Here is a 12,970-nt window from a genome sequence, read left to right on the forward strand (position 1 = left end):
AGTTAGAGTCTTTCTCATTGATGAGTTTAATTCAGCACTAAAACTACACATGGCCTGCCATTCTGAGTGACCGATTTGGCTGCAGACCCGAGGCTCTTGAGATCTGCAGCCAAAACCAGGAGTTGTCTGCCTCACACTAACTTTTCATATACACAGATTTAGCCACAAAATCCAGCATCCATGGCTTAAATGTGCATTTGTGCTGCAAGTTTTGAAGATTAGAGGCCTGAAATAGGTATATCACTTTGATACACCTTTTTTCTCCTTTTTCTCAGATTCTGATGCCAGCATCACTCTGTCTTTTATAATCCTGCCCTTCATGTCTCCAGGAGACAATACTTACTGATTCAGTGGATCTGTGATACTCATACAGATTCTCCACCACATTTCAGTCTTTGTACACTTTCTGCCTTTCAGTATGGTGTGATGTAGAACACCCAGGGCCCAGCGACGTACTGCTTACAGTCGTGCAGGAGAGGTGGTTTAAAATGCAGGCATGTCAAGAACCTTTGCACTTCAAGAAGTTGAGAGGAATCCCTTTGAAGCATTCTTGGACCACTTTGAGGTTGACTTCTGGCATTTTTACTTGTTTCTTGATCATTCAGCCATTTCAAATTTCTGTTCAAGCTTTTCATTCCAATAAAGAGTACTAGGCTATTATATTTTTTAGTAAACTTGAGGTTCTGTTGAAAGGGACGAAGTCTGTAATGGGGAAAAAAAAATAACACCAAACCAAACCAAAAACAACTTGAAAACCAAATTATTTAAAGTTGATGGTAATGGTGTGTCTGAACTCCTGAGGGGAAAAAAGGTTTTTTAGTTGTTCATTCATTTGAGGCCAGCTCTAGCAGTTGAACAGGGTGTATCATCTGCTGCCTTTGCTACTAAGCTGCACTGCTATACAAGATCTTCACTACCCATAGCCCAGTTCATTCTTGTAACATACCAATATGTCTAGGAAATGTTGTTATTCCTGTTTTCCAAAAACTAATTGGTATGAGAAACAGATGTGGGTTTTGTTTTTGTTTTTTTAAAAAGAGCTATTTCCTAGTGTAACTCTTTTAGGCTTCAGTGAAAACTGAGCATTTGCATGTCAAGTGGACAACTCCTGTGAGTCTGTAGCAAACCGAGTGTCCTCGATCTCCTGCTCACCTGGGTAGTGCTCCAGTTACAGCTCTGTCCTCCAGTGACCTCCAGGGCACGTGGGGCTTCAGGCAGTTGGTGGCAGGGAGAGTGCGTAAGATATGTATCTTGTGACCCTTGTGACCTTCTGCTCCTTCAGTGGCCACAGGTGAAGAGGGTTACTTGAACTTCATATTTAATCAGTAAGGAGCTATAGAAATTGCACTTTAAATCCACACGGTTTAATATAGAATTTAATTTCTCTGTGAGGCATTTATCCCTCATCATAGCGTAAAATTATTGAATGATTCAGGGGAAAAAAATGAGAAAAGTTATAACTGTGTATCATAATATCTGCTTGTCCAGATGTATGTCCAGAGAGTCTCATGTCCAGAGAGTATGAGAGGTGGTATATGAAAGCACACAGTATCTCCTGTCACTTTAGGCTCACCAAAGCCACTCTTAAGTTTTATTTTAGGTCAGGGATGTTAAGTGTCTTTTCTTTTTTTTTCCTGTGAGAACCTTATTTCCATTCTGTATTCATAGATTCATTCAACAGGTGACAAGGAGCTTCTTACCTACCCATTTTAAAACTGTAGTGGCCTGACTTGCCTCATTTAACGTGGCTCAGGCAGGTGGTCGAGCATCGGATGAATTGAGCTACCGCTGCCTTCAAGGGTTCTCGCATCAAAAATACCACTGCTGGTCTTTTTCAGCGTTGCTGGTAGAGGATAGCTGTGCCTTCCCTTTGCTGCTGCCCTAGAAGCAGTAACAAAGCAAATTAATATCTTATATAATTCTTCAGGTGAGTAAAATATGCTATTCCAACACTTAAACTATTTTGTCTCCAGCAACACGTATAAGGTGACACTAAATTCAAGCCATTTTAAGCCAAAGTCCAGAGGGCCTTCACAGGGGATGCCTGGTCAGCATAGCTCGTGTTTTTAGCTTTAACTATCAAGCCTCCGGGAAACCTAATCGGGGCTACTCAAATGTCACTGGCCCACAGGCAGCAGTAATGAACGAGTACTCTGCTATAGAAAACATTGTGCCTTCTTTTTACCCAGCCACCCTCCCTTCTAATTTTATTTTTTTCTAACGTTCCCTGTCTTCAGCTGTTTTCCATGTGGCTGACACATTTCCTCCAAGCTGGAGACCGCTGCCCTGACCTGAGTCTCCTGAAGCAGAAGGTTACAAAAGGTGCCCTAAGCACTTCACTTAATGTCTAAGCCTCTCCCGTGGAAAGAATATAGCAAATCCTTTTTTTTTTTTTTTGTTTCCTAGTAGGTAAAAAACACTGCAAATTACCGCCTGGAGCTTGTGCCTTTCACAGCATCCCATCGTGTAATTGCTCCTTTCTAGTACAAAGCCAGCCACATGCTGTGTTGTTGGGTTGTGCCTTCTGACCGCTTCCCCCTCCCCAAAAAAAACCAAACCCACAACAGTGAACCCCGGCTTATGCTAGCTGAAAACAGCGCTTTGGGTCTCTTGCCAACATGATGCTTTTGAAGGGATCTCTAAGGAGGTGGCTTTCTCACAGGTTAAGTGAAGTCATGCTCTTTTTGAGTAGCGTGAACTGGCATTTTCCATTTGAAACAGCCTCTTTGTGTGAATGGGCTGAGGGTGTGGGCTGCCTCTTTTTTTTTTCTTTTTTTTTTTTTTTTAAAACCAGCCCTCCCTCAGTCTATGACATCACAGTCCTGTAACGAGCTGGGGAAGGAATTTGACTTAACGAGCCAAAAAAAGTGAAGACTCTTGTGGAAAACGACATTTTTGGGGTTTGCTTCAGAGTTTACAGGAACAGAGAGAGAGAGAGAGGGTAAGCTAAGATTTCTGACCTGTGACTTTTATCTTCATTGAGCCTTTATCATTTGATAGCAGGGGGAGTATTTAAAATACCACTTCTCCCTGTGAGGCTGTGGAATTCATTGCTCTGTGGCTGGTCTGTTCCTTGTAAACAGTAGGCAGAGCTTTACGAAATTTACAACTTTCTACTTGCATGTAATACAGTAGAATACTGGTTCTAGGGAGAAAAGATACGTTTGTATATCCTGTACATGTGATAAACTACCCACGTGTTCAGTGTCTGTATTGTTTAGGCAGCACTAAAGGCTTTTAGCTGAATTTGTAATTGTTCTGAGGGAATATGTTTCCCACTAGGCAAGTGTGTTGCTCTTCTTGACCCTGTAACTTGTGTTGATAAAGAGGCTTTAAGGGTGTCTGTTCAGCTTCATCTTTTAGCTGTTTAGCGCTGAAGGAAATTAAGCATAGTACTGTGAGCAGTCACATTTAGCAGCAGCAGCATTCCTGGTTTCTATGGGATTTGATGCACGCTGTGACACTTGGTTTATACCTCTGTGCATGCACCAGGATAGCACATTCTTTACTCCCGAAAAATGAGGAAGGATATTTTAGGGTAAAGTATCTGAAAGCCAAGATGACATGATCTTTCCTTCTAGCCTGTGCTTCGGGTTTTATGTACCCAGACTCCATAGCTGAAGTCTCATGCAGTCACTTCAAATACTGGAAATTCAGTTACTGCTTGTGTAATGGGCTAATAAACAATAGTCTTTTTGAGCAGAACTAGTTAAGCCATTTTTGTCTGTTCCTCCTCTCCTCTAAAGCAACTTGACATGGAACGTGTCAAACGTCTGTTTGTACAGAAATGTGAGGTGCTGCTTGCAGCTTAACGGGGAGCCTTTTTACAGCTGTTTGAAATACCTCCAAGCAAGCTTTTCCTATCAGATAGCAACGTGTCTGAGAAACACAAATGACAGCGACCCTTAATGTAGCAGCTTACTTCACGCTAATGATCTTGTCAACATTAAATGAGTTAACCAATGTTTATTTCATTTTTCTGTAATTAGCAAAAAAAGAATCCACAACTGAGGGACTGGAGCAATCGGACTTTTCAAGCAGAGCAGTTTGAGCTGGAACAGCCAGTTCAGTTAACACCATTTTCCCTCGCCATTATCTTAATTCTCCACTTGCTGAAAGAGCAAGTGATGAATGCCTTAATCAAATAATATCCTAATGTAGTCCAGATGTGCTGTAGGTCATTTAATCAGTGGCTTTTCAGTAGGAAAAGAAGGAATAATGAGGCTTTGGTTGGAAGAGCGGAGGAGAGCAGGGGCAGAGGGACGGGAAGTAGTAGGTGCTGAAAGGGAATGTCTTATTCCCCGGGATTTCTCAACTGCCTTTTTTCCCAAATAAGGAGTGAGAAAAAAATGCTATCCGAGTCTCACTTTCAATGAAATATTCTCCTGCGGGAGATAGTGAGATGACTGTAGTGCTTAGTTTGCGTTAAGAGCAAAGCTTAGATGAAGCTGCTAACTGCTCACAATGCCTGACTCACATGGTAGGTCATATTTATAGCCTGGGTACAGCAATGGCATGTGGAGAATTTAGCAACATCCTCCTTTTTAGAGACTGTACACATTTAGCCTCTTACTAGCAAAACCGTTCTGTAGACCCTGTAGTCTTGACTTCTTTTTCCGTTAAATATTACTTATTTGCTGGTTGTTTGTTGAAATGGTATGTCAGAGTCCCCTGATCATCTTGGCTACATCGGACTCATCATTTAAGGACACTGGTTTTCATTTTGTGTATGTGTGTGTCTTTGAACGGGCGTTTTTCTACATGCACCTAGCAGAAAGTTAAATTACGTGCATGCCCTTAGAGGAGGAGCCCTGCGAACTGCAGCCCACTGGAGTTACAAGGTTTCGGATCTTGCATAGCCTCCAGCTTGTGGTCCAAATGCTGATTTCACCCTGGCGTGTTTCTGGAAAAAGGGGCTGGAGTGAAAGCATGTTTGTGTGGTGGTTTCCTGATGGGCTCTGAGCGTGGTGAGACATCAGAGAGCGTGACTCAGGGGGGGTGGTGTGCCAGGCTCTTGTTGGAAGTGGCTTCTCTCCCCACTTGTGTACGTAACGCAGCTATTGGCAGAGGCTTCAGTTATATCCTTTGACTGCCATCGTTTTTCCCACCTCTCTACTTACGTAATCCAAGCAATTTTCGAACTAGGACTAGGCTAGATTTCCTCCTTCTTAATGTCTTCTCAGTTTTCCTTTGATAATATTCCAGTCATCTGCTTTTGCCTGAGTCTGGAGGTTACAGCCTAAAATACATTTTGGGTAAAGCTAAATATAAATTGGGACCTTTTTAAGCCACTATGTGCTTTCTCTTTATAGAGAGTTTTAGGGGCCTCTAGCTTTAACATAACCCCATTTCTTTGTAAAACTGGGAAGAAGGCAATACACAGAGTGCTCGAGCCAGCTGGCCAGTCCAGCCCTGGTACTGTAACCCTCCCAGGGTTCACTGCCTGCAGTGAAATAAACATTAGAGCAGGGCACCATTGGGTGAGACGCGCTTTACTAGGTGAGACACGATTACCTAGGCATACCTTCATTTAAGGAGATTTTGCTGTGATGGATCTTAATCTAATGGATGAGAGCAGGTGTAACAAGTCCTACTGATAGAGGCAAAGCATGAATAATAACTCTTAACCTTCATCAGCTCTCAAAGAGAAACAGGTGTTTAGCCTTTTTTTCACATTTCTGAGCATCATTTGTTCCTTTAGCCCTCTCCGCAGCATCACTACTGTCAAATTCCAATTGCCCTTTAGATGCGCAGCAAGTATTAATTAGGCTTTAGAAAATAGTTAAAAGCAGTATGATCTCTGGCAGTTGGCGTTTGTGAAGCGAGAAGTGAAAGAAAGTGAAAAATAATCTATTTTAGGCTTTGTTTGCAAAGGTTTGTTGGTGCTTGCTTCAGTTAAAGCATTCAGTTCCTACCATATTGCCATTGAAAGTAAGTGGTGAAAGAGCTCCACTGTAGCGAGATCATGTGTTTTTGTTCAGAAAATGCAGTTTATGCCATTTATGAAAGATTTACAGAATTGTATCAGCCAGTGAAAGAATCTGTATCATCAGAAGACTTTAATTTAATACTAATACATCTCAGAAAGCCTACTTGTGTGCTTATGGCAGGTTTATCCCTGTTCCTCCAACGTATTAAAACAGTTTTCCTAGCAGTTGTAAGATCTGCTTGGAGAACGAGTGAACCGCATGGCCTTTTGTCTCCATTTACTGCCTTCCTCCTGCCCCTGCCTAACCCAAATTCCTTCCTCAGGAGGTCCCTTTCTCATGGACCAAAATGATTAATATGCCAGTGTTTTTCTCTAGAACTCACATTTGCAGAGGAGGGTTGTAGCGCTGTCCTTTAGATGGAACAGGAACCCCCCGCCCCCGATGAAAAGACTAAGGAATTTTGGAAATCCCCTTGTCTCATTGTTTTTTCATGCAAGTGACCGTAAAGGTCACCCTTTCCTTGTGCTGACATTATCTAGATGGGTTAGAGAGTATTAAAAGCAAGGCTTAGTTTAGCGTCCTTTCCCCTCCCCGCTGGGATTAGATCATGCTTTACCATAGCAATTGTTCCATCCTCGACGTGTGCTGGGCAGATTTCAACGGCAGCATTTTGTGAAACTGTGATTTTTCATGCATACATTCAGAAGCCCTGTTCTGCTCAACTCAGTATCTCTATCGGGCACTCTTTTAAGCTGAACATTTTTTCTGTCCTTGTTCAGTTGGGATTTCTCTGCTTTCACTTAACATCGGACCAGAGGCTGAACATGAGAGAGGGCTGCTAACAACAGAGCCGTAAGCTCTGAGCTCAGATCCACCACCACCGACTGAGGGGAGCCTGTCCAAGTGGACCCTGCAGGTGCAACGGTTCATGGCACAGGACCCCATCTGTAACCTTCAGCTGTGAGGAAGAAATTCTCCTTCTATTCCTTAAGGATTGTATCATACCTTATATTCCCTGCCAGGTAGTGGACAATTTTCTAATTGTGCAATGCTCCTTATGTGTTAGTTGGATGTGATGCTCTTCATTTCCTCCAGCAAACCGTTTCACTTCCTTAGGTAGCATTGGAGACCGCCTCAGGAGATCGTATTTACCTTTGTAAGTGACTTAGCGCTAAATGCTCTGTAAATCAAATATCCCAGCTGTTGGAAGCTTTCGTTCTTGTTTCAGCAAAGACAGATTTTAGAGACAAGTCATGGAAAAGTAAGTCTTAGGAAAAATGTGTAACACGGTTTAAAAGTACGAAGCATCTGTGGTGGTGTTGTTGATTAACATGCTAATATGTTTGTATTGACCTTGAGTCTAGTGCTGCCTCTCTGCAGCATTGGTTTATTTCCCATGCCCTCACACAGACTGTACTGTCCTGGTCATTCTGTCCTGGGGAACTGAGTGAAATAATAGAAGAAATAATGCCCAATTGTGCACTTTTTTTTGAGGTAGAAATCAACGTGGAAGTGAAAGGAGCATCAGGAGTGGGATTTTAACTGATGAGAGTGACAAGACAGTCAAAAAACACATTTTTCTGGATTAAATGCCTTCTTATGCATGCATTTACTGCTCTAATTCAGTTGCACTTTCAGGCTGACCTACATTACAAGAAGCCAACATTGCAGAGAACAAGAAAATGGTCTTTTGAATGTGGGTTCTTGTACCAGTTCATTGCAGGAATGAAAATACTTAATAAAAAGTGATTAACCTTTTGGGTTGTTGGGTTTTTTTACAACAGATGCACAAGCATTTAATTTAAAGAAGGAAGATAGCTGTTTTTGTTGCCTCTGTAGCAACAGTTGAAATCCAGTCATTAGGATTGCAAATTCTTCACAGAGAGACCAGGTCTATATTTTTAGGGAGTGAGAGAAAATAACTGGCACAAAGGATCGGGTAGCTTCCTACCTGTAGAAAACTGCTTCCAATTTACATACCTTGGAGTTAGTGGGAAGTAATAAGGGTTATTACAAAGCTGGATTCTGGCTTGCCCAGGAGAAGCTTCAGTTGCTGGTCTTTGAGGGCACAGGAAATACTGGAGCTATAGAGATATGTTTGGAAAAATACGGTATCATTCATTATGTGCTCCTCATTAAAATATCATGCCATACAGTAAATGCTCCTCATTAAAGTATTCATAATTTTTGAACCATTTTTCTCCATCCTTAATTTATTACAGCAGCAAAAGAAGATTGGACTTTGATTTGATAAAAGAGCTTTATAGTGTATCACATGGGGAAGCTGAAGGCTGTAGCTCAGCTGGAATGAAAAAGAATACTGCAAAGCCTTTCACACGCTTTTGGAGCAAATGCAATCACAACTCCTTCTCTAAAACAAACCAAAAAAGGACATACAGAAAACCACTCAGAAATTGTCACACAGCAAGCTCTCCAAGTAGCCACTTGTTTGGGCAGTGTACCCCCATGTCCCTTATTACTGTCTATATACCAAAAGAGCTCCCCACTGCTTCTTAGAGGGAGGTAGGATGAAGTTGCATTGTTTTTTAGACTGTGCTCTCGTGATTTCTGAAGTGCTTAGAAGGAGTTAAACCATCTTTTCATAAAGAAAATTTTCCCGTTGTACTGTCTGGCTACCTCAGACAAGTCACTGAAGAGCGTAAAGAGCTGCTCACGGAGAGTGTCGCTGGTGACATTCAATGCTAATACATTTTAGTCATCAGAAATGGTTTCCATCTGTGTGTTGAAGACACCGTGTACTGCACTGTGAGAGGAACAGGCCAGGTTTTGCTTTTTGTGTGCAAGTAGGACTATGAATGGGACTATTCAAGGGAGTGCCAGCATGTGCCTGACATGTCTTAAATTCAACCAAATTTGGCAGCAGGATTTGGGGATTATTTTTTTTTCTGAAACTTGAATTTTATCCAATTTCTTTAAGTGAAAAATTGAAATATTTTCTGGACAACATTTTACAGATATTTGTAAAACCATTAGGAAACAGTATAAAAATATTCTATGGAAAAATGGGACCTTTTGACACAGGAGCAAGAAGACAGAACTTTGGTTTGGGGCTTTTTTTTTTTTAATGAAGAGACCTGGTTGCTGTAGGTAGTGTGAGTGGAAATCCCCTTCCTTTCCTTGAGCCCTCCACCATCAGCTGCATCCCTTTTCTTCTCCAGTTCCAGGAGCTTTCTGAAGAGTTTTTCTCTGCTGCGGCTTTCTCTTAGCTGACCAGAACAGGAAATTTTGAAAACACAAAGTGTTTGGCTCATTTCTTCAGCCTGCTTTGTCCAAAGGCTCACACCGGGAGCAGTCCAGTGAAGGAGGGGGATCACCATATTTTTGGAGGTGGACGGTGTGGCAGACGCAATGGGAGGTAGGGAGCATACCCTACCATACCTGTGAGACGGTTGGGACTGTCCTTCCCATCTGGGATGAGGTGGGATGGCGGCACATTCCTGAGCACCCATTGTGTAGTAGTGAGCCTGAGCTGTGAGGGATGGGTGCTAGCACTTCATATGACCCTGCTTTTGCATTTTGTTCTCGTTAGGAACTGCAACACTTCCGTGTTGTGCCATTCTTCTACGCAAAATGACTTCTCTAAGAAATACTTGCTGTTGCTAGCAAGAGTGGAGGAATACCTTGTGTTGGCTAGGGGTTTTCTTGCTGGTTAGGGTGGCCATCTGGAAGCACAGAGGTGCAGATGACTTCTGTATCTTTGCAGTGCTTGGGACTGGCTCCATCTGTGGTGCAGATGGTGACTGCGTTCTTCAAAAGGATGAGCTGAATGAAAGCAGCCGCTCTCTTGAAGGTTTGCCAGGCTCAGCCTCCTAGCAAATCCATCATTTGGTTCCTTCCCCTTTGCAAAGAGACATTGGAGAGGCAGGCCAAGACAGTAAGTGAAGAAGGAGAAGCTGATTGACATCAGCAGGGAGTTGTGGATTAGTGAGTCAACTGTATGCAGATGTGATTTTAAGTTATGCTATTGTACTAAAACTGCTAGCGGCATGGTAGGCCCAAGAGTCAGATCCAAGAGCAGAGGGGAGAGGGTGGAACAAAGCATGGGCTCAGTGATCAGGCAGTGGGAGGAGAAGCAGGTGCAGTGCAGGACATCTCCAAAGGAAAATGAAATTTGAAGAAATGGCAAGTCACCAATGCTAATGATGCCAGGAGACTAACAGCATCAAAAGCTGTCCTGAAACTTGGCTGGAGTAACTGGTAGAAGTCCACAATGAGGAAACTGTGTTTTAGATTTTTTTAAACTATGAAATGGTTTTGGTTGTTTAATCTTTTCCTCTCTCCCCTCCAACACTGTTGCTCCAGAAGAATGTTGATGTGGCTCAGAAGAATTGCCTCCCACTTGTTGTCATACGCATTTTCTGTTGCATCAAACAAAGGGAGGCACTGGCAGTACATTTGCTGTGTCTTGCCTGTAGCACACCCACATTTTCTCTTTCTAAAAGACTTGATTGCCCAAACACTTACACTTTTGTAGATAAAGAATTCAACCAAGGAGGAAATATGCTAATAATTCTCTAAGCTGCTAATAACTGCAGTTTACTAAAGTGCAGCAGCATTGTAGAAATGACACTAATTACCCAGTTGCATCTTGACTTAAGCAGAAATGAATGCACATTCAGAAACTGTGTAAATGTAACAGTAACTTCTGGAAAATCTGGGTCTAGATGAGCAGTGTATGGGAATCACTGTGAACGCTGTATTGCTGGCTACAATTAGGGTTGAATGCAGCCCTTTTCCCATTTACAGGCCTTTGTAATGGTGCAGGCTTTGAAAAGCCTCCTCCCTGTAGGCGGCAAATACAAAGCTGTTGGTACATACTTATCCCCAAGGAGCAAAAGCAGCCCCCTGGCAAGCTCGCCTCCTTCTGCCGCATAGCTGACGCAGGGGGTCTGTGTGTATCCCACGACCCTCCTTCTCCTCCTCCTCCAAGCCTCCTCCCACCCATGGTGTCACCGTCCCAACGTGTGCCATTTTCCCAGACCCAGACAGTTATCCTCCGTAGCTCAGTGGTCTCAACTGTCTTGAAAAGCTTCCTTTTGTTGGCTGCTTCCATCCTTATGATCTTCTCAGTTATCTTGTGCAGGTAATTCATCAGTAGATTGACTTTTGCACCTCACAGAAGTGTCTGGAGCATACTCTCATTGCCGTGACCTCACAAAATTGTCCCCAGATTCTGCCAGAATGTGTTGATGGAAAAACTGAGTGGGTTTTTTAATCGTATTTTTTTCCTCCTCTAGCATTCCTCCCTGACTTCTCTGCCCGGCTGGGAGCCCTCCTTCTTTCTCAGTCACTAATCCCCAGCAAAGAAAGACTCCCTTCCATAAGTAGCAATGTTTCCTCATAGCTTTTACTGCATAATTGTCTGTCTTACTACATAACTACATGTGCCACGCTAATTGCACAGACACATGCACTTTCAGAATTATATACTGTCATAAATGCATGCCCTGATTAGACAGTTACGTGTGTATGCCTTAATTGTGAGCTATGGATTGCAGCTATGATGACAGGATGGGCTCTTACTCATTAAGAAATTGGTAAAATACTGCGCCTGTGGTTCCATTCCCTACCTTGAATACCCAAACATGGTTTGATCTGAAATGTTTCATACATTAAAGCAATGATGGGAAGTAGACATGCTTTAGCGAATGGGGTCTCTGGGGCAATCGGGGGCATATTCCCAGCTCCATGGCATGGAGGTACTCAAAGCACAGGACTGGGGGGCCCTTCGCCTCTGTCTGGCTCTGCAGGGAGGTGGGTTTCTGTGGCTGGGGGACATAGCTTCATTACCTGATTTTCTCTGTCCATCGAAGATGTTTTCTGGTGGCCACAGAGGACATGTAGTTAGCTACCAATGTCACTAGTGGCTTTGATCTGTCTGATTAGAAGCAAATGTTAGGCAGGAGCATGATGGCTTGCTCATGGTTTGTGTGAAAGGAGACAGCCAGCAGTCCTGTGCTGATGCCTGTGTCTCTTTGCACAGGCTGCTCCAGGTAGCAACATCCCCCAGTTTGCACCAGCAAGTGTAGGCAGGAGGGATTTAAACCCAAATATCAGAAAAGTATTGCAGTCTTAGTCCTGTTACCTGAGTACCTGTTGTGTCATGGTACCTGGAGATCTGCAGGCAAATCAAGAGCAATTCTTGGCCTTTCATGTTAAAATAAAGTTTATTCTTTTGTTCCTGCTGTGCCTACTCAAAAAAGTAAGGACTTTTTATACTGGTTGTTCTGTATTTGCTGCAGAGCATCTGATTTCTTGAATACATCCTTAATAGGACTAAAGAATAAACTGGTCACATTTAGATATTTAATTAGTGAAAAATGTAACGCGCTTTAAGAAAAGCACTGCTCGAAACTTCAGCCGGAGAATTTCTAGGTTCAACAGAAAGTGAAACGCAAGTAGAACCAGTGAAGTATGTCAAGTTTACTTACAGACAAAAGCAGATGATTGTTTATTTTTGAAGGTTTTTTTCCCAATGTTTAAGCACAATTAAGAAGAAAATATCTAATGGCAGAAGCCAGCATTGTCTTCAACTCTGTACAATTGCATAATTAGACGGAAGACCCTTTCAAAGAGCTTTTAGAAAGAGAGCTCTTCTGGCTGGCTAGCTATAATTCCCTAAGGTGTGCCACATGCGTTTTACTGCCTGTATAAACCCAGAGGCAATGTGATTGTTCAGGTCACTGGTAAGTGCCATTGTGCTCCTGGCTGATCATCTTCTGCTGCAGTGGGTATTAATAGCATGTGGAATAAGGGACAGCAAGGGTGGGGGTGACTAGCAGACAAGGGTGCCCTTGTCGGGTGGCCACTGAATTCACAGGGTTTGATCCGTGCCGTGTGCTTCCCAAGCCCATGCCTCAGCAGTTGTACTACATAGAAACACATGTGGAAAGGGAGACGGAGACCTCAGATACCAAGTTTCTGTTTTAAAATGCTAGTCAAAGTGAATAGATGTGTCGCTTCTGCTTTTCAGGAGTTACGAAGAGTTAACAGAGTTCGCAAGATCTTTTTGAAGAATA

The 12,970-nt window shown here is 42.8% G+C and overlaps 1 protein-coding gene across 8 annotated transcripts in view; it reads left to right on the forward strand.

Annotated features, from left to right (window-relative positions):
• The window catches only part of PALM2AKAP2 (PALM2 and AKAP2 fusion), a 280,418-nt gene that overhangs the window by 240,430 nt on the left and 27,018 nt on the right, over nucleotides 1–12,970 (forward strand). The window contains exon 1 of one of the 8 annotated variants that reach the window (XM_063319754.1): nucleotides 2,852–2,941. The exons of the other annotated variants lie outside the window; for them this stretch is intronic. The gene's annotated coding sequence lies outside the window, so the exon portion shown is untranslated. Of the gene's footprint in view, nucleotides 1–2,851; nucleotides 2,942–12,970 lie in introns of those variants that run through there. 8 annotated transcript variants of the gene reach the window in all.

The sequence above is a fragment of the Chroicocephalus ridibundus genome, chromosome Z, assembly GCF_963924245.1.
Source record: "Chroicocephalus ridibundus chromosome Z, bChrRid1.1, whole genome shotgun sequence".
In the NCBI taxonomy this organism is placed as follows: Eukaryota; Metazoa; Chordata; class Aves; order Charadriiformes; family Laridae; genus Chroicocephalus; species Chroicocephalus ridibundus.